The sequence below is a fragment of the Scophthalmus maximus genome, chromosome 16 (assembly GCF_022379125.1).
Source record: "Scophthalmus maximus strain ysfricsl-2021 chromosome 16, ASM2237912v1, whole genome shotgun sequence".
Taxonomy (NCBI): domain Eukaryota; kingdom Metazoa; phylum Chordata; class Actinopteri; order Pleuronectiformes; family Scophthalmidae; genus Scophthalmus; species Scophthalmus maximus.
Genome location: NC_061530.1, coordinates 18,916,789 through 18,938,735, shown reverse-complemented (window position 1 = coordinate 18,938,735; position 21,947 = coordinate 18,916,789). Strand labels below are relative to the sequence as shown.

The 21,947-nt window shown below is 45.9% G+C and overlaps 1 protein-coding gene across 5 annotated transcripts in view; it reads left to right on the top strand.

The window, feature by feature from the left end:
* The window catches only part of thrab (thyroid hormone receptor alpha b), a 182,023-nt gene that overhangs the window by 76,904 nt on the left and 83,172 nt on the right, over window positions 1-21,947 (top strand). Inside the window, exon 1 of one of the 5 annotated variants that reach the window (XM_035612382.2) lies at window positions 10,103-10,209. The exons of the other annotated variants lie outside the window; for them this stretch is intronic. The gene's annotated coding sequence lies outside the window, so the exon portion shown is untranslated. Of the gene's footprint in view, window positions 1-10,102; window positions 10,210-21,947 lie in introns of those variants that run through there. 5 annotated transcript variants of the gene reach the window in all.

Genomic DNA, 21,947 nt, shown 5'->3' with positions numbered 1-21,947 from the left:
CAAGATGATGTGTTCAGCTGGTTTGTTTCAATATTAGAAAGTTATTATTTGTGTACGAGAGAGAAAAACTGAAAATCCTCACATTTGAGAAGCTGCAAGCACAAAAGGTTTTTAAAATGTTTTTGACTTAACCAGTTCATTGATTATCTAAATTCTTGCAGATACATCGTTTCGTCAATGGACATAAGCTCCGCTTGAATCCGCCACGTATGGCGTTTGAAGGGCGCTCAGAGAGTGTAAATCCTCTGCCGAGGCTAATGTCCAATCTTGCCTCGTTTAAAGTTATCAAAAACAAATCCCTGGATCCGCCCATTTATCCAGATCCTCTCCAAACATTGAGTGGATTATTCCTTGGGTCATGCCCCAACCCTCGCAAAAGTTAATGGGAATCGGTTTGTTGGTTTTGAGTAATCCTGCTGATGGAGAGACAAACAAACAAACAAACAAACAAACTCGTTCAAAAATAGAGCCAAGTCAATACAGGATTTTTTTAACCAGACACTGTCAATATTTAAAATTTTACTTTTTTAAACATGAACATTTTATAAGATCCCTTGAATTTGCATAATTTGGATTTATCTGATAGATACTACTGATCATATTGACTGATCGATTGGTCTCGTCAGTGTTTAAACTATGTGACCTCAAACATTCAACACACTCATGATCTCAGACAATGTGTCGGTCCACACTTACAGTGTTTCCTTTAAAGATTCATGTGTTGAACCTTGAAGCATAACCGTCAGAAGCGGACAGCGGTTATCAGAAGTCATGTTCCTTTTAAGGACTTGACATTTCATTTGAAATCGTCAGCACCTCAAAGGACAGGCTGTCTAAAGAACTGACTCTCTCCTATCAAAGTGTGTTTCCCATGCTGTGAGAGCACTTTCTTTCATCGCTCGGATGCAGCGGCCGATTTCAGGCCCGTGACGGAAGGGGGAAGCATCAGATTTGACATGTTGATCGCAGCGTGTGTCATGGCCGACAGCTTGAAATGTTTGCTTTTCCTTTTTTTTCCGAGACCCTTTTTGGCTCCTGCTTGGTTAACCTGAGATCGCAGCCGAGGCTGCAGGCTTTTCCATTCATGTTGCGTGTCACTGAAGTTCTTCTCTCTCTGAACCGCTGCCCGCCGCAGCAGCGCTTGTCAGCCAGCCGACTGGATATCATGGTGCGAAACAGATATGATTGAATCCAGCGCTCGACAGTTGCAGACGAACAATGGGCGACTTCTTTGAGCAAACCAGACTGGTAGCCTTGTTCTGACTTTCACCGAGAGTGGCACTGAAACTACAACTAGTCCGGCAGGCATACAAATATATAAGGCGTTGACATTTTAATACATTTACATACTCAAACAGCCCTTTAGCTATGTAGGTCTGTATATCGTCGAAATGCGCTTTCAGCTTTTTGGAGGCAGTTTGGCGATTATGTATCATACCAATATCTAATTACACGGCAGGACTTCTGATACGCATGTTAATGAATCGTGGTCAAGTGTTTTATGAATGAAACCACTAATCACATCACGGGACCTGTCACGGGAAGTGCCCGTAGCGAATACTTCCGCCACGTCTGTCAATGAAATCCATTTAGCTTTTCCCCCACTTAATATTCATACGCATGTATTACTGTCGACGATGACGGATCTAATATTGACTAATGATATAAAAATAGAGAATTATAGCTCATGTCTTTTGCTGCATTGGCAATTAATGTCAGTTCTGTATGTGTAGCCTTATACCTTTGGGTTTTTGAGCATTTGTAGACAAGGTTTTTGGTTTAAACTATTAGTATATACAGTGTAATCCCTGCCATTGTTGTCTTTAATCTGTTTCACCTGATATTAACTCACTGTACATCATCAAGGCCTTAGTTCAACAAGTTCTTAAGTCTAAACGACAACCCAGGTCCCTCGTCGCTGCACCCAGAACGACCCTGATGAGCACTTCATGACCTGAAGGTTCCATCAACAGTACGCCATTGTTCCTCAGTGTTTTCCAAAACTGTTTAAAATCACCGTGACAAATTATAAAAACTATCATGTGAGCATATTTTCTGACCTGCTGTTAAAGATTGCCTGGAAAGAGAGGGAACATCATGCCCCCCCCCCAAAAAAAACCCCCAAATGTGTTTATTGAATCATTGAAACACAGTTTCAAAATATTCACGTACCAGGAAATCTTGAACTCTCGTAACCAGGCACAGTTTAATAACACCCAGTTCTGGAAAATATAATACAGAATGCTTCCAAGTGCCGGAGGACAGAATGAAAATATAAACATGTACATATATGTTTTGACTTCGGCAAATATGGTTAACAGGAAAACGCCCGCCCGCTCTAAACACTTGATGATCGTGGTTAAAACAAACAGTGGGGATTGTGGTTAATAAACAGGATGTGAACAGCGCTTTCCGACTCGTCGTTTGAAGTATCGGAACAAGTCTTCACGGAGACAACAGGCTCCCCGCGGTTTGAAGAGAAAATATGTGTTTGTGCTTTTCGACAGATTATTTCTGACTCATCATCAGATTTGCAGATTAAAGGGAATAAATACATGCATGACGGCCAAACAAACAAGGCATTGATCTTTGTTTCGAAACTCACACTCGTCGTCGAATCTTTAGTGTTCACTGTCCTGGATACGTTGTGTGTCTATAGCAGATAGTCATGTCATGTGAACGCGCCTGATGAATCCCCCTTTGTCTCCGCCAGATTTACTTCTCGGTGCTTTGAAGTGGTCCCTCACTTAAGTGAGTCACGCAGTTCGTGAAAGTTTCCCCCAAAGCTGTTTGTGCTCAACATGTATAAGTCCACACAGACACACACACACACACACACACACACATAAGGCCCTAATTGTTACAATTTGCCCCCTCTTTCGTTCCCTCTCCTCTCTCCCCTCCCTCCCTTGCTTAATCTCCCCCCCGAGGCGGTGTCAGTTGAGGCTCAGAACAGGTGCAGCAGGGAGTGATAAGAACACACAAAGTTCCTGCTCAGACAGTTGGCCCCCGCCTCGTCGTGGATGTGATATACAGTCCGGTCTGCCGCTGCGCCGCCACTCGCACGGGAGAGGCGAAAACAGGTTCAAAGTACTCAACCATGCCAGATGCGTTTTCTTGTTTAATACTGCCCTGGCTGGTTTTGCTCTCCCTCCCCTCCCTCCCTCCCTCCCTCCCTCCTGTCAGGGTTCAGCTGCATAGGATTATAGATAACGATAACATGTATGGCACAGACTAAGACCTCACAGTGTCTTTCACCTCTCGCTGAGGACAGGAAAAAGGAAGAAAGCAGAGCGTCTGCCGGGTTTTACAAGTTTAATGAGTAACACATCAGCCCTGGATCAGTAGCGCTGGTACAGTACAGCATATAGCGCGTTTGAAGAGAAACTGGGTCGTTTTGTGCTGCGCAGAACAAGCGAGAAGCAGCAGCGTGTACATATCTGTGGCCAGTTAGGATCTGATACAGTGTGAACTGATCTCGACCGAGCGGTTCGGGTTTTAAAGAGTTGGTGTTCATTTCAAAGCCCCCCCCCCCCCCCCCCCCCCCCCTCCCTCTGTGTCTGTGGTCCCGGGCACCTCATCGACACTCGGAAAACAAAAGCCGGCGTGGCTGCGTCCGTGAGCCAGCATGTTTATTACAATTCAATCTGCTGTAAACATGGGTACAAAGCACTGGATGCATACAGCAAACATTTCCATAATCAAGAGCAGGCCACTTTTTCTTAGAGGGGGCAAAGACGCATGGAGAAACGGAGAGGGGGAGGGGGGATAAGAAATAGAAAATGTTGAGGGGGACGAGAGGGAAAGAGGAGGGCAGAGCTGGCCCGAGAGCGGTGGGCAGTGTAGAGAAGGGCATTCCAGCTCTTTTGTTGTCGGGCCACAAGTATTCCAGTCTCCCCTCTGCCCCGCTCCCGCTCCTCTGCCGCACAATCCAAGTGAACTCTGGAGGACTCCAATAAAGGCGGAGAGGAGTCGTAGAGTATTAAATGCCCGGGGTAAGGAACGCTGGCTCACTACACGCAAGTGGACACACTCTCTTGCTCTCTCACTCTTCGCTCTCCACGTGGTCTGAGCCGCTCGCTCCGCTACAGTGACTCCGCTCGGGGAACGAGACTGGTTACAGTTCTACGCCGGCATGTGGAATAGTTTTTTCGTTGTCGCTATTAAAGACAGACGACGGAGAGAAATAATTCGTTTAACATAGTGGGGTTTGTTAAAGCACGCTGCGGATTTATATGTGCACACTAAAACCACCACCTCCCCCCCGTGCACGTGTGCCAAAACATGTACAGTATATTTAATTTCCATTCCAGCAGGTAGAAAAGGGATAGGCACAGGAATGCACCAGTCTACTGTTTGTACTGTATTTTAGACGAGTTCCAGATCACTGAGCCGTGATCTACACCTTCTCATTAAAGATGCAACTCTGTGAGGACGACGGCTGGTTTCAACATGCCATCACTACTTAAAGCCATACCAGCACCTTTTTATTTTTTTTTACCCTGCAGAGAGAAGTTCAACATTCATCTATAAATCCTGTAAATAAAGATATTCACTCAAATAACTTGAGCTCAGGCTGTAGTCTTGGCCGGTGTGACGGATAGTATCGGAGTGCTACGGAAGCCAGTAGCCATGCCAGACTTGTACAGTATGACTCATTTTTATATCCGGCATATTAGTCTCGAGTGACTGGAGAGGTTTCTCTCTTTTCCTTGTTTTATTTACCTCAATTACATAAATTGCCCACGTGCCTTTTGGCAAAGCTCTGCGCGCGCGTGTGTGAAATCGCAGCCAAGTCTGTCAAGGTTAACTTAGCTGAAATTGTGACAGTGTGGTTTGACACACCTCGTGTGTGTGTGTGTGTGTGTGTGTGTGTGTGTGTGTGTGTGTGTGTGTGTGTGTGTGTGTGTGTGTGTGTGTGTGTGTGTGTGTGTGTGTGTGTGTGTGTGTGTGTGTGTGTGTGTGTGTGTGTGTGTGTGTGTGTGTGTGTGTGTGTGTGTGTGTGTCACTCAGAAATCACACTAGTCACACGATGTTGTGCTCCAAGAAAATATGCAGCCTCAGCCTTGACCTTTAACCCCTCTGCAAGCTGCCGGGGGTCGAATCAATCAAGTGCCGTGGTCGTAACACTCCTGTGACCTCACCCTCTCTCTCTCTGTCTGTGACAGGCTCCTCGCCTTTATGGTTCCAGTCGACGAATCGGTTCTAAGTCCGGATTTTTTAAGTTGAAACTTCCAATCTTAATGTCGTCTACAAAACAGATCCTGCAGCAGAAATACTTGCAGTGATTTTTACGCCCAAGCTGAGGCATTTTTTGCCTTTGATCGAAATAAATCCCCTCCCAATATCTGTGCACATGCAGTGGGTCAGGAGGTAGAGTGGGTTGGCTATTAGTGGCGAGGTTGGGTTTGAGCCCTCATTGCTCCTCCTACGTGACACATTTTAAGAGTGTACTTGAGCGAGATACTGAACCTGCACCACCTTGATGCATGTACAGTATGTGAGGCAACGAAAGGTAAGCTGTGACGAACCAACGTGTGAAATAACCTGCTGATTAGCATTTGGATTATTTGACTAAGGTGATGCAACAATTTGAAAAAATCTCCCAGATGACGTCTTGTCCAACCAACAATATCTTGTAATCAAAGTAATGTTCAGTTTACTCTCACAGGAAAGATTCAACTTGTGAACTTTGTCTTAAAGAATATCCGCCATTTTAAAAAAAAAAAAAAAAAAATTAAAACGCAGATGCACTGACATCATGATAGACTGATTGATTGATTGATTACCATCATCAAACATACTGATAGACTGATCGATTACCATCATCTGAAGAGTTGCTGGTGTTTACATATTGGCTGCACTGTCCATCTCGTCGTGTATATTCTTGCTCAAATCTCAGCGTGTGTTTGTGCGTCTACAGTATTTGTGTCTGTGGGGAATCACTCTTTATTTACCTCCATATGTGCGTCCATGTATATGTATTTGTGTCCTTGTGGTCTTGACTTTGTGTCTGTGCATCCGAGGCTGCGGGAGTCCGTTAAAAGTGCAGAAAAAAGGTCTGCATATGTGTCACTGTGTGTCACTCCTCCTGTCCAGAGGATATTCCGACACCCAGTGCAGAGGCATGCCTGGGGATGTGGTCAGGAGAGGCCTGTGTTTTATGGAACATACTGTACTAAGCTGCGCTGCCACTGCAGTAAAGGTGCTAAAAATAGAAGGTGCTGATAAAGAGGAAGAAGAAAAAAGGGAAAAAAAGGGGGGGGCACTCGGTGTGAAACAGACTCGCCAAAGCCTGTTGGAACACTCAGCCAGCGGCTGACGGATCAGTGCAAGTCCAGGCTGAGCGAGAAACAACACTGAAAGGTACAAAACAACTTATCACGAGAACAGAATTCAAACCACAACTACTCTCAGATTTACCCTTTTTAATTTATGTGTTTGGGTTGAGGGCTCTGGTTTCAAGACCTGAGGTATTTCTGATTTTCATTGGGGAGGTAACTTATATTCATATATATATATATATATATATATGTAGGTTAAATGTGCTGACACCACCGCGGAGGTCCATTTGCACAATCGTCCGTCTGCAGGAATAGAAAACGTTTATTATTTTGTCTGGGGAAACGGAGATATGTGTTGGAAGAACGTTGGTGTAAAATGCATTAGTGTAAACGCATGTAAACGATAGGATTGATGAGGTTGGGCTCTCTCCAACTCCATGGGACGGCTCCTTGAAAAACCCAAACCCAACAGGCATAAATAGATTTCTTTTAAACAGAGGGCTGATCTCATATCATTACTCGTACCTTTTTCTAACTCTTTGCATCACGTCAAGTTGTACCAGCATATCTTGTGTCTCGGGCGATTGCCCCTCGCCACGTCTTGAGTCTGGGCTGTGTATCGAAGCACTCGACTGTGCTTTCCTGGCTCTCGTCCGTAAACCTCCACACTGACATCACTGTTGCGTAAAAGCGCGATTTTCTGGTCGGTGTCAAACTTTTCAAACCACGTCTATGTAACAGAAGTAGCCTCTCTTTGAGCTCCTTGTTTTGTTCTCGCCCTGCCAGAGACCCTTCTCCTGTTGAGGACCATCCCACTCTGCGTCACGTTGGTTCTCCTCAATGTTTCTCTGCGTTGCCTTCGTCCAAGTCGCGTGGGAAAACCACAAATGAACGTCCAAACGATGGATGTGGTAAAATAATAGGATCTACTTAAAAAAGAGCATAATATGAAGCGATGGATGCTTTGCTATTGTGCTACCATATCATCACATTGCACAGCCCTAATCTGAAGGTTTGAAACGGAGCCCAGGACAATTAGACCTGATCCGGAATGTGTCCCGAGTCTAAAGGAACTCACCGGAAAGAGAGAAACACCAAGTCCGGTCTAGGAACCAGGGACACTCGCGAGGACCTCTACACCTTGAACTGGCAGTTGGAGACTGTCCTCCACCAAAAACGGCCAGATAGGTTGGTTGTTCAAGCAGTATATTAACGACCTATGCGGCCGTTTTAAAGATCGCAGACCTCTAGCAACCATGTACATAACAACTGCTCGCCGTTGACCTCAAGACTTCAATGGATCTGCTTTTATTCTGGAAGGTAATCGTGCAGATTCTCTGCCACGTCACCCTAACCATCACCCTGACCTTTACAAGCTCACCAACCATGCGTTGGTAAAGCAATTAAAAGCCTCGTAATTCTCTGAGGCGAAACTTATTTGTGGCGTTCCTCCCGTCACCGGTAGACGGGTCAATATGGTAGTTTTTACATCGTATGACATAGTACGTCGTATGAGTTGTTGGACTCGTTGGGCGGTTAACCGCGCCGCGTTCCGTCGCGATCGCCGCTCAACTTCCAATCGATCCAAAACTGAAAGTCTCGAAGGTTATTCAAGATTCTGTTTTGGAGATGTTGCCTCTGCAGCTGCAGAGTGAATCCTCTCTGCAGAGGCCTGTTTTCCGGTGGCTGAGCATGAGAAATGAGACGAGTCTTAACCCCTGCGGTGGGTGACTCACTCTCAGGAGGAGTTTTGTGGTTCCTCAAAACAAATTGTTTGCCCTCTGAACCAACGGGTCATAATGGGGCTGTCGCTGACGAATGGAGGTATAGGGAAGTTTTGTTTGCCTTACCTTTTCGGACAAAGGTGAAATGCATAGAGATGGTGAGGAGCAGAACCGTAGCTCTCCGGCGAGTCGACCTACAGCGTCGCTCGTGTTGTTTTAGCATTAAAAAGCACTGAGAGATCTTTCACTGGAGTTGACCACAAAGTAGAATAAAAAAAACTAGACACGGGGCCTACAAGTGATTAATGAAGGCCTGTTAAAGGCTTTGGACTCCTCCAAGGTGGCGATACACACTGAACAACATGAATGAAAAGCTCATTGTTTTCAGGAATCTCATTCAGAAAAAACTAGGTGCACATCAATTCCTTTTTAGTTTCATTATGAGCATCGTTTAGTTTTCATTCCCTGCACTGGATTTCGTTCCGGACTTTTCTGAAGCACCGTTAGATATTTGCTTTCCCAGTGTGCAACTCTGTCTTTGTAGCTTGAACAGACCAAATCCTCGGCTGACACCCAGAACCTCTTAAAAACGAAACAGTAATCGTCTATGACCTTGCCTTTCCTTCAGGTTTTTTTTCTTCTTTTCTTTGTCTCTCTGGCTTTTACCTGCTCTGCTTTCACTCCCCTTGACCCTGATCCGCCCTCCTCCCCTTTTATTCTCCCTCCATAACACTCCTTCAGATTTACTTTATCCCGCTATGCTAACACACACACACACACACACACACACACACACACACACATACATATGCACACGTGAATCGTTGGAAATCTTTCTGGCACCCTGTACACACTGCACCCCCAATGTTCCCATTTTGGAATTCCCCCTTTTCCCAAATTCTCCCTAGCATGTCTGAGCTATCTCTCTCTCTCTTTCCCCCTCTCTGTCTTTCTCACACACACACACACACACACACAGTTATTTTATATTCACCACATTCCCTATTTTCCTCTCTCCTCCCTCCTCCTCCTTTTTTTTTTTTCTTCCTTTCTTTATACACCAGTTCTGGGCTTGGTTTTATGGCCGGCCCCCTGCTTACTGTGTTCCTTCAGGAATTTTGGCTGGCGTTCAAAAATCCTAAATCAACTACAGACTGTTACAGCACCCTGGGCCCCTTCGCTCCGCGTCTGTCACCCCACATGTTGACCCCTGGGAGTGAGTGTGAGTGTGTGTGTGTGTGTGTGTGTGTGTGTGTGTGTGTGTGTGTGTGTGTGTGTGTGTGTGTGTGTGTGTGTGTGTGTGTGTGTGTGTGTGTGTGTGTGTGTGTGTGTGTGTGTGTGTGTGTGTGTGTGTGTGTGTGTGTGTGTGTGTGTGTGTGTGTGTGTAAAGGGGACTGACAATCAGGCCACTGCCAATCTGTCCCAAGCCGTTGTTTTTTTGTTGTTTTTCTTCTGACTTTTCTTGCCGCGTCACCTCCTCCCTGGCGGTTTTCGTGCTTTTACTTCCTATTTGCGTTGTTTCGTCAGTTCCCCCCCGACAGTTAAAATCTGGGGAAATGGGGTTAATGCTTTTGCAGTCATCAGTTCATCACAAGTTACATCGTCATTGTCAGTTTTTATAAAAAACAAGCTCACGCTGTAATTTAAAGACAACATTAAAATGAAAGGTCGTCCTTGTCCCCCCGGATGAATTGAGAAAAGATAATTAACAAGAGGAATAAAGGCAACGTGACATAAATTTTCCCTCTGGAGCCCCAGATGCCCCAGAAGAGGAAGAAAGTGTGCCGGATGATATGAAAACTTATGAATTATAAGGCTTATTTTGTGTAAGTCTTGTGTAGTCTTACATTATTTTGCTTTTGAGAGGCAAAACTTCAGTAAAAGCCTTTAACATTTAGAGGTCACGAGGCCCCTCACGAAGAGCTGCAGTAGTTTTGTTTTGCTACTTGTGCGTACATGCGCGTCACTTTGCTTTTGGCAGCATCGTTCTAGTTTTGTCTCTTTTCTAGTTTTGTCTTCTTTTTCCTTCTTCTTTTTCCAGAACCCCCCCCCCCCCCTTTTGAGAAAAGAAAGAAGGAAAAAGAACCAAAAAACAAAGTCAAGTGGAAAGAAATTTGTTCTACAGATGTTGTCTGTCTGGGAGCCAAAAGCTGAAGTGGAAGCTCGGAGCGCTCTCTCTCCTCCTCTCCTCCCTGCCCTCGGTGAGTCGGCCTGTAGAGTCCTCTGCCTTCCCTCTCCACCTCTGCGTGACCCGGATGTCTCGGCTTCTCGTCTTCTCCCTCTCTCCCCAACACATCATGTTTGTCTGGGTCTGCACACGCTGATTAACAAATTGCCCTGTTTAATTGTCTCATTGCACGTGCGTTGTGCGACGCTAAGATCCGCTACCCCCGTCGAACGGAGACGTCCCTCTGCTGTGCTCTTATGCGGTTCGGTTTACTCGGCACTTGTAGGCGGCGGCTCGAGACACCGTTCGAGTGTTTTGGTGCATGTGTGAATGCTCGGATGACAAGTCTGCTGCACATTAGTCCGGTGATTTAGTGAGTCTGTCTGTGGCGCCATCCTTTACCCCTTCAGCTGGACTCCCTTCCTCGTCCAGGCCCGCCATAGCAAGTCGTCCCTGGTCGTCCGCCGCATGCGGTCTGGTTCAGATTTACTCTTTTGGTGGCTCCTCCGAGGGCCGAGAGCACATGTGCCGAGCGGATGTGTTGTCCTGCCTGCGTTTGCAGCCGCGCCAGCTCCCTCACATCTTTCCAGCCAATTCTCCCAGCCGTGTTCAAAACTGGAACCCGATATCGTTCCTGCCTTTTCGTTTTTGTTATGTATCGCCGCGGAATGGCACCGTGCTGGTAAACGCTGAGCCGGGTCCTCGTGAGTTCTGGTTCTGTTTAACACTGTTAGAGATATGTGTCAAATATGAAGGCGAAAAGAGAACTGAACTCATGACTTGACAGGACTCGCTTCTCACCGTACACATGTATTCATTTAACGTGACAAAAGGCGTCAAACATATTTGGGATTGAAGAGGTTGCAAAGTGAGCGCGTGTCTTGACACGTTCTCCGTCTTCTGTTACCGTGAGGTGATGCTGGTTTCTGTCGTTGACTGCTGAACCGGTCCTAATCCGTCCGTCCATCATCTCCCCGGTCCGCTTACAGTGAATGTAAATTGCAGTGAGATTATCCAGTCTGAGCCCATTGTTGAAAGCAAAACATGGCAAATCGGGACCTCCGCTAACTGGTTTAGGGATAACAGTTTACAGAATGATCACAATGGACGATGAGATGAAGAGTCCAGAGTTCAGCCGCCCTGAAGTGCCGCTTGTGGAGCAGTGTCTTGTTTGTGGGCATCGCACACAAAGACGGTCTGTTTCACGTGTCCCAATTTATTCAGCGATTTCAAATAGTTCTGCCGTTGTGTTGTGCTCATTGACGACTGTTTGCCCAGCCACAGAAACAATTGACAAATCAGAGCTTTGTAGGTGGGACAGAGAATGGGGACATCATCTTCCCACATACGTAATCCACATTCATGAAAAAAAAAAAAAAGAGAGATGACCACAGACTGGCAAATGTGGATCTGTCAGCATTTTTACGTCATACTGACAATACTGATGTATCGACGGCGACAGAAGAACAAAAACTACGTTGCCCAAAACAGAAAAGTTATTTTTAACATATATCAAGTCTTCTTCAATACAGCAATGTGTTCATTCAGTGAATTATGGTCTGTTCAAAGTGTGAGTGACAGCTAGTACTGTCCAATCGGGTGCAGGTTGCAGATGTAGGTGGACGTCAGGCATCAAATGTGGTTACGTCTAGTTTCATAAAAACAAAGATGGCGCTGAGGCTTTGAAACATCACCTCACATACCAATGGGTGACGTCACGGTGGGTTGCCACACAGCTCATATCTCATATATAAATCGTAGCGTCATCTGTTCCTGGGGACCGTGACAACAGCTGCCGCAGCTGAAAACTGCAAGTGACTGTCAATAGATACATCGCTCGCTACCGATTAGCTACTGATTATTTATGGTGTTTTGCCCCAATTAAACCTCCTAACATGAACAAAAGGTCAGACTGGATGAATAACGTTGAAGGCCTCTTACACCACAGAGGAAGCTGTTGCATCAGGCAAAAGTCTTTTTCCACAACCGTACAGTTTGGCAGCAACGTTCGTGCCGACCACCACAGAATGTCCTGCAGGCCTGTTTGGTTGTTGTCGACATACATCTTTGAATTTGAACATCTCTGATCCCCTGGTAGCTCTAACAGGCCTGACTCTCCCCAGCATTCCTCAGCTGCTAACTACTGTATATAATTATTCCATATCTTCAAATGAGCACATCAGCTCTTTGATCCGCCAGTTTTATTCAGGAACCATTATCAGATGTCGATGCCACGAGCGTCAGACCGCGCTCCCGCTGTATCTAAATGTTTCCACTTTATCACAGATTTGATCACACGTCATGTGGCTGTAACTGTCACGTCTCCAGTTCTCGGGGCACAAAGGACCAGCGTACAGTTACTCCGCGACGACTGCCCCTCTGTCACGGATACCTGATCCAGCCAAAACATAGTAGCTCATATGTGGAGCCATGAATTATGTACTCTGTGAAGGGCGTCACGGTTTCTGTATGGGGGGGGGGGGTCGACGGCAAGTTTGGCTCTGATGAGGTTGCGCGTAGGTAGATAAGACCAAAGTCTCTAGATGATTAACTTTTGAAACTGATCATCAACTAATACAAGATATCTCCGCAAAGATTGGGGGACAAAAGTTATATTATGATGTCATACTATATGTGACATCATGAAGAAGTCAGAAAATTACATCATGCATAGTTCAAAAATGCATTTTTGGGGGGACTATAAGACTATAGACACAGTAGTGTAGAAAATTATGTAATTTAAAACCAACAAGATTAGATAATCAATCTAAATCTTATTTAGATGTATTTAGATTCGTCACCTTTGGTATTTATGACGTCATAATGAAACAACCTTATTACTGTATTGAAACATTGGCATTGCGTGATAGGTTTATAAACAGCATCACTCCTGCGATGCCTTTTATTCCGTGGTCGATTTTACACAGTTGGAATGTCCAGAAACTTTTAAGTATCGTGTGGTCGAGTGGCTCCGATACGTTCCACTATGAGTATAAAGTTGTTGTTACTAAATCGAGATGAACCATTCGTGGTTGATTCCACTCAAAGGTCGGCTGTTTAATGAAAATAAAAAATAAATCTTACCCCAAGATGAGAGTGTGGCAGCACTGCAGGCTCATGTTTAAGTGCATTGGTCTGGTATTATAATAAATGAGGACTTGAAGAATGCAGATTTACAGAATTGAGTGTTTCGGTGCTGAATCTGCTCCGGCTTGAAGAGAAGCAACACGGCATATGTGCACAATCAGAGAGTTTGGCAGGGGCGACCGGTCGGAGTGCGAGGCTGCCAGCACTGATGCTTTCTCCTGCTGCTTGTCAGACGTCGCCCCCCCCCCCCCCCCCCCCCCCCCCCCCCCCCCCCCTCCTCCAGGCCTCTACTCCAGTGTTGTTGAGCTTATCTGGCGAGGAGAGGAGAGGAGGGAGGTGGGAATTGGCTTGAACATATGACAAAGTCAAAGCGAGTCCAGATCAGCTGGGGAACTTTGGATGCTGTGCGTTCACCAAGCCGCAGCTAAGCTCCTGAATGTCTCTCGGTCCGGCTGGGAAACTGGAAACTATCTGCTGTATTTACTACAGTTTATTATAATTCCTTCCAGCATCGATCATCATCATTAGGATATTTCATACGAACAGTGAGAATGTGACAGGAAGTGCTCAAGAATCTAATTTTAGTGACGGTGTTTCCAACCCGTGATTCACATACTACCTACGTCGACCTATTTAGACCTAACTAGTGTATGCACATTCCTGGGCCAGGTCATTTGAAATCAGAACGTATAGTGTATAGTGTATAGCTCATAGCGTATCAGTGTGTCCCACAGGATTAGATCCCGTCCGAGGTGCTGGTGCTGGTGCTGGGGGAGGGGAGGAGGACTCAGGTCAGCTCAGGTCGGTAAGAGCTTACGATCGCGAGGCGGCCGAGCCGCAGCATGCTCTCTCATGTGAGTAAGTCCCGTCTGCGCCTTTTGAGTTCTGCCCGTCCATAAGGGGAAAGTGCTCAGCTGGAGTTTTTCACCTTCCTCAGCAGGTCGGCCGGGATTTATCCCGGTGCTCCCTGTGACCAGTTTTACAATAACGTGGCCGTTGAGGGGGAGTCAATGCACTGCACAATGCAATAATCTTTTTGCTATTTAAAAAAGGTAATCTTCCAAATGGAAAATGTCCAAACTCAAATAAGAAATGTGCGTTCTTAAGGCAGAGTTGTGATCGAATATATCAATTATCTGATCAAATAATGACTTGACAAGACGATGATCTGACACATTTTGTTACCAAACACTTTTCGTTTCATCTCGGTCGAGCGACACTCTTCTGCTGGCCGAGTTGGAGTCGCAGTACTCTGTTAGTCCTGAGAGCAGCGCCGCCCCTGACCTCACCCACACATGAGGAGGCGCTGAAGGTCACCGACGGCAACGCTTACGGGAAATAATTGTCACCGAGAAGATTCCTCCTCCTCCGTCCCTCTCCGCCTCCTTTCACAGCCGGAGTCTTTAGTCGAAAATTTGACTGACCTCGGGTCGGCACTGCACCGGGCTGATTGTCCGTCTCTCAGAGTGGTTTATGGACAGACGGTGACCTCACCGCTGGACGGAGAGGAGGCAGAATAGGAAGTCGTGTGGCGTCGGGGCTGGGTAATAATTTTCCTGCTGCGGCTGGCATCCGTCCCGTCCTGCCTTCCCCTTCAGACGTCCCCCCCTCCAAACACCTCGTGCAGCTCTGCACTCGGCAAGTGACTGGCTCACACTCAACAGTCGGGGTGTTTGTTATTATAATCTCCCCTCAACTTTCTGCAAAAATCTGTCGGGTTGTTTTTCCCTTCCATTTCGCAGTTTTTTCTCCCCTTTGTACAGACGATTGTACACAGAGAGAACGGCAATACATCCAACATTCTACCTTGAAATTTGACATGCTCACTTATGAAGGCTCATATTAACGTCAGCTGGACCCCATCGCAACACAAATTGTTTCGGGGAGGTGGGGGGGGAGTGTCTTTCTGAGACCAATACGGACATGATGGATACTTAAAGCAATCAGCAGCTTTACTCTACATGTGGGCCGGTGAATCCGGTGAATAATGTGTTAAGGGGGATTTGAAAAAATGTGAGTCTGTTGCTGTGCAGAGCAGAATACACCAGGGATTTTTGTCAATGTCATTATGGAGGGAAAAAAATCCACACACCGTTCCCTATAGGCATGGTCGACTCCACACTCTCCCCCTCTTTTCTTAATTCAATTCATCGAAAGTGTTTAAAGCGAGAAATCCACTGGAATTGTCTCACTTCGATTCCTCAAATCGTCAGTCATTTCCTGCCGCCACCTTTTTAAAAAAAAAAAAAAAATATATATATATATATATTTTACAGACATGCTAAAAGGTCGTGGCAGGCTGTAACACCGTCTGGCAAACAGTGTCACTCTGGGGAAGGATCCCCCCGCGCCCACGGTATAGATCCGCCGGCGTCACCCCTCCAGCCGGGACAACGTACTCGCACAGCAGAGTTCACAGACGAACAGGCCGCGAGGTCGACATCCTCCTCCTGCACGTCTGAGCGAGCTGTTCTCGGTCCGGGGGGCCGTGGCAGAGTGCAGTGTCACGGCTGAGTACATAATGTACTGCACATTATATAGACGCCGCGCTGTAAACTGCAGGGTAGCATTAAAGCCGGAGCCGAGCGAAATTGAAGAGGGAGTGTCTGCACGCCAAGTCCTGCCACAAAATTCATCTTTTGTTAACGTGACTCTGAAATGAATCGTATCATAAAGCAAATCAGTATGTTCTATACAGTAAATAGAGAGGCTGTTTGACATGTGCTGTATGAACGGGGACAAGGTTTCAACACGTATGCAGAGCAGCAGATAAGGTTCACAAGGTGGAATGGTGCAATTGGAACAGTGATTTGTACAAACTGTATTTTTATCTGCTGGGTCATGGAGCACATGTGCTGCCACTAATCTTTTTAATTAACGATACTTATTCTTTCTTGATTATTTGACTGGCCTGTAAAAGGTCCAGCTCAAGGTGTATTGTTTGTTTTGTACAAAATGTGCGACTGGAAACATATACAGGTATATATATATATATATATATATATTTGGAACCAGTGGATTTTTGTTTATTAAATTTAATAATCTACTATTAACCACAAGTGATGTTGATCATAATTATAACAACTTATTTCTAGGTTACAGTAGATAGTTACAGTAGCTTAAAATGCCTAAATGACATTTTTTTTAAAAACCTAAAAACATTTCTTTAAACTTCTTAAGCCAAATGTCTTTGTATTGGAAACAGATTAAAATGATCTCACACCACTGGCTGAGTCAAATCTGCAAATGTGCTGCGCAGAAACAATGACTGCAACTGGTTTTGCTTTGTATCTGCTGGCACCGTGTCTCGGCTGCAGCGCGGCGAAGACGATATCGCGTCCCGCAGGAGCATTATAATGCAGCTTCTCTCTCCGCAGCTACAGTCGACAGAGCCGGTTTGAAACCAGAACAGCAACATGCTACTGCCGTAGAAGACAGAACATCAATCACTTTGACACTGTAATAATGTAATAATGTAAATTCGCCGAGGCAGAGGTGCAGTATGTACTCCGCTGAGTGCCAGGCCTGTTTAGACATGGGGGGTTAATTATGAAAAAGATAATTTCTGTTTTCATCAGTCTTGCATCAGCAGAGATTGTTGGACAATGTGGAACATGTGCTTCCTCTCAAGTCTGCCCATTAAATACGAAGATACAAGCAGGTGATGATTAGATTAGCTTAGCATAACGCAGCAGGGGTTCAGACTTGCTCTGTGTGAAACCGTATCAAACCATGGGCTAAGAAAAGGTCCAAGGTTGATTTTTGCCTTTGCATATAGCCGGTCTACTGGTTTTTCCTAGTGTTTATGCTAAGCTAACAGGCTAAGACCCATTAGCATGATAGCTGTGGTTAGGCCAGAGCTGTCTCCGTAGTGGCAGGACAGGGGCTCAGACAAATCAAGAATGACGCCCAACAAAGTCATCAGAAGAGTTTTAGCCGATGTCGTGGTTGAAGAATATAAACCTTGAGTAACTTATGATTTACAGTACGTCTCCATTAGAACCGAGTGGAAACCCACAGTGACGTCGCGAGCTGCCATTTTGAAGCCTCGAGTTTCGCTTTTTTTTCATCTTGGTTTTTTTTTGCAACAAGAAGCAGGAGCGAGGGCGCTGGGGTTAGTTGAAACTGAAGGTTGAACCATAAACTCTTCAGGGAAATATTTACTGACGTTATAAATCGAGTGAGAAGTTAGAGTGATTTCCTCAGTGGAGTCGCCCTCTGCTGGTGATTCCAGAGAATACAGGCTGGAGGCGCCTCCGCGTTGGCTTCATTTTCTGGACTTGGTGACTGCCTCCGTTGTCATATACAGTCTTATAATAAGAACTGTACGTTTTTTTTTAAGTTTTTAAATTCCCACTTCAACTGCGGCAGTTTCTTTTTTTCCTCTTTTAATGATCTGTTGCTGTTTTTCCCCTTTTTCTTTATTTCCCACCCCGTCCTCCTTTCGTTCTAAAAACTGCCTCACTCATGTGCGACCCTGCAGCCGTCTGGTTTGGGCGTTCACCACATGTCACTCATCCTCCTCCTCCTCTGTGTACTTGTATCTATACCGAGACCATATGACACAGAAGAAGAAGAACAATCACACGCTAAAACCTGAAGGAGAGAAACCTCATACCGCTCTGAAATCGAGTCTTTGTGTCTTAAATGTTTCCTGTGAATGGAATGTCTTTCTTGCAACATGTCTTACATTGTGCACTTCTGTCGTCCTTCCTGTGAGAAAGTACGCAGCGCTTTCGAAACGTTAGATCATGTTGGTAATGAAATGATAAGGTGGTGTTGTGTCCGTGCAGACGTCGCAGACAAACGCGGAACGCAACAAATCCCTCGGATTATCCGACTGCAAGATTGAGATCAGAAAGTGGTCGTGTTTCAAGTCGGAGTGTGTTTGTCATTGTTTATGAGAGTGCGCCGGGGTTGGGACAAATAATCAATATGGCTATAAACAGCACAGTGTTCTCCTGTGATACAGGAGCAGAGGTGTTTTCTTCTTCTGCGAGGCGTTTCGACTCAACGCTGTTCTTTTCCCCCCTGCAGGTAAACGAATGTCGCAATTTAATGGCGGTTTGACATTTTAAATGATGCCGCAGATGTCGCTGTTCATCCCGAGGCTCAGTCCGTGTGTGTGTGTGAACGTCGCGTTATAGTTTCATCTCGGCTGCTTCGTATTAGATGTCTGTGAAGGAATATTGTTGATTAACTGGTAACAACGGCGCGTTTCGAGGTCCGGGCTCGTGATTGGTTCCTGATTCTGCTCATTTCTGCCACACTTGTGTCTGAAGCTCCGGTGTGAAACCGTCTCGAATGAAACATCATCGTAGTATTGTTATGGAGGCGTCTGTTCAACTCCCAGCACCTTGACTTCTGCTCCGATGAGTTATGCGACGGCCCTCGCCGTCAATCCCGTAGCGATTCCGCCTCGAACAGTGTGTGAATCTCTTCATCTGTGCCGTGGAGAAGAGGACAGTTTCAACTTAAAAAAATAAAATATGCGCCTGGGTGGTCGAAACGGTTGCAGACGGAGGGGGAGGTGGGACGACGGATACAGAGTCGTAGATAATGGAGCCGCAGCCACATGTGGCATCATGTGGTAGAGTCACATGGTTCGTTGGTTAGATTTTCTCAACCACTAACTCCTAAATGTGCCTTATTGTGCGAACAACATGGTTTTAATGGGGAGCAGATAAATGGACCCAATGTGTATGTGCATGCAAAATGCGGTTTATATATGGACACGCATGTGATTGCTGTGAGGACGGAAGTTGTTTTTTTTCCTTTCTGCTCTTTCATTGTGTGCAGTTGAAGTTAATTGGTCTCACGTTATTACAGTCGGCAAAGTTTTGAATGTCAAACCCGTCGCGTGGTGGAATTTGCCACGTCGGACCTCGCGGCTCCTTCCCCCGTCACGTATGTTGTGAAGGCGCTGACTGAAGAACCGAGTGCCCCCGTAGCCCCTGCAGTGTGCTGGGTTATGTAAATAACATGGCTGCACAAAGGAACTGTCCGCTTTAATTATGGAAGAGTGTGGGGCTCATGGCTCCTGCTCCCCTATTCTTCCTTCTTTGATATCCCTTCCTCTTCATCCACGGAGCAGTTCCTTCCTCTCCGCGGCTCCCCTCGTGTTGGCCCTTGGATCCCCCCCCCCCTCCCCCATCCCCTGCTCTTGTGAGGAGAGGTGGACTAATCCTCTGAATCAAATGTGTCACCTACTCTAAGCAGGAATGAATAGGCCCTAGATTACCACTGGACACTAATCGCATTTAGCCTCCACGATGATAGCTTCTGTTCTGGGCCCACGGCTCCGCGGCCGGGGTGATTTAATGCCCGTCTTGGTGGGGGCCCAGCTGTCGTCGTGCACCTGTTGATCTTCTCCCCTCCTCGTCCTTTCCTAGAGAGAGAGACGCTCACTGTGGGATCATAAACAAATGTATGATCCGCGCGCAGATGGGGAGGAGTCAAGTTTGCGTTTAAATCTCGTATATAATCGGCCAGTGTTGCCCCGCTGAACACGCTTACTTAGCGAACACAGCTGCAGAACAGGAGAAGCCTGTAGGCCCGGAAATACCGATGTCAAATGCTCACGTACAAACATCAAATCTGTCGAACGCACAACACCATCTCGAAGTTTCACCTGTTAACGTCGTCTTCCTTGTTTTGTTTAATCCATAAAAAATGTATAGACGTCACAGTGGACGTCACATGTGTCGGACTGTTACTACTATACTCCTGCGCTCTCCGGTCTACTCTCCCGTCCACACTGCGGCGCAACCCCGGAGTCTTCAAGCTGAAGACGGTGCGAGCAGCATTTACAAACGTCTCCGTTTTGGGGCGTCAACGTAGTTATAGTGACTCGTTTTCAAACGAAGGCGCAGCAACGTGGATGTAGCCTCCATCACGTTCTCATCTGTAAGGAAAATGTCTTTGTTTCCTCGCTCCGTCCTCATCCTCCACCTCCGTTGCTCTTTTTTCTCAACACATTCTTCATGCAAATACGCCGTCGAGGGCGCTGGAGGGAAATCTATCTCCGGCTTGACCATCAGTAAATTTTCTTTTTGACAAGCCCCGTTGCATTGTCTTCTCCTCGTTTGCCGTGACCTTCTCACTCCCTCCTCCTCCTCCTCCTCCTCCCCTGTCGCCTTGAACCGTCCAGTTGTGGAGACTCTCTCTCATCAACGAGGCCTTGTCTTCCTCCGTCTCTCAGTCTCAGTGTCTGTCTATCTCTCCGTCATGGCCCGACCCTTTTGCCATCCTCCCTCTCATCTTTCCTGCGTCGTCTTGTCATCCTCTCTCCGGAGCGCTGTGCTTTTTTACGACTGCTCGTATAGTGAATCCAGTCTTTCACTGGGACAAAACGGCCACCCTTGGAGTGACACCGCGGACATGTTGCTCCCTCTCGTCGCCTCTCCCTTCCCTCGCCCTCACTTCTCCTGAACAGACAGGACACACAGATGGCCCCCGAGGACATTTGGGCTCATCCATGTTGTGTGAATAGCTTTTTTTTTTTTTATCCAAAGTTACATCCATCAAACACATTTTTAAGAATTGTTTCCTGATGTTTTGCTCTGCATGTCGAGCGTTAGAGGCCGGTTGAAGACTACACAGAACATGTTTTGTTTTTGAACTATGTGAAACAGCCATGTTGTTGTCCCGTACTCGCATCAATTCCAGATGGGCAGTACGAAATTTCCCGAAAGACATGTTGTTGTTTTTTTTTTGTATGTGCCGGTGTCATGCGAAGCGTGTTTTGATGCAGTTGTTTAGGATGATGATGATGATGATGATGATGATCTGCACTGACGCACACAGAAAACCACAGTGGGAAACTATACCTCACTGGAGGTATGCCGCAGTTAAAACCAAGTTTCACCAGCATTAAAAGTACACTCTGATACACGGGGAATTTCATTTTGCACAAACAGCCTGTTTGGTAATACAGTAACTGCCCCCCTAGAGGCCGAATTTAAAAAATGAGATCACAACATTCCTTCTCGTCCTCCAGAGGGGATCCACAGCTCCCCTGTTCGTCAAATAAAGTGCTTCAGTCGTCCATTCCCTCAAATTATGAGCTTGATTCTTAACGGCTCGCTAAATATGATTTGGCATGTTTATTATGTGCATTGAGTTGATTGTCATTACAGTGAAACATACATCATTTGCCCCCCTTTTTTGAAAAGTAACAATGAAGCTCAGTCTTATCTGTAATTCATTCATTCTGTGAGCCGCGTCAGCTCTCAATCAGCCGTACCTTGTTTTGGCAGCACTCACTGTGCCAAGTACAAAATGTATTACATTTATTTAGCTCAAGACGGAAAAAAAATAGACTTTATATTTAAAACAATGTGGTCGATTTGCGCATGAAGAAAGTGGAACGTGAGACTGTTTGGAATGTGAGACTTTTGGCTGCGTGGGAACAAAAGGTCTTGTGGTTCAAAACAAAGTATCTTTCAAAATAAAAAAAAATAGGAAAACCTGTGACAGATAATGAGTAAAAACTGATTTTAATGGGACCTCAGTGTTTAGTCCCGTCTGACTCGGGTCATGTCGGTGACCGAACAATGAATGCTTTTCTCTCTTGTGCTCTTGCTTTTATACACCCTCTCATTCACTTTGGATGTTAGATCTAATCTACTACTTATTTTGATTAAGTGGGATCAATGTAAAGTGTCATGGGAGGAGGAGGAGGAG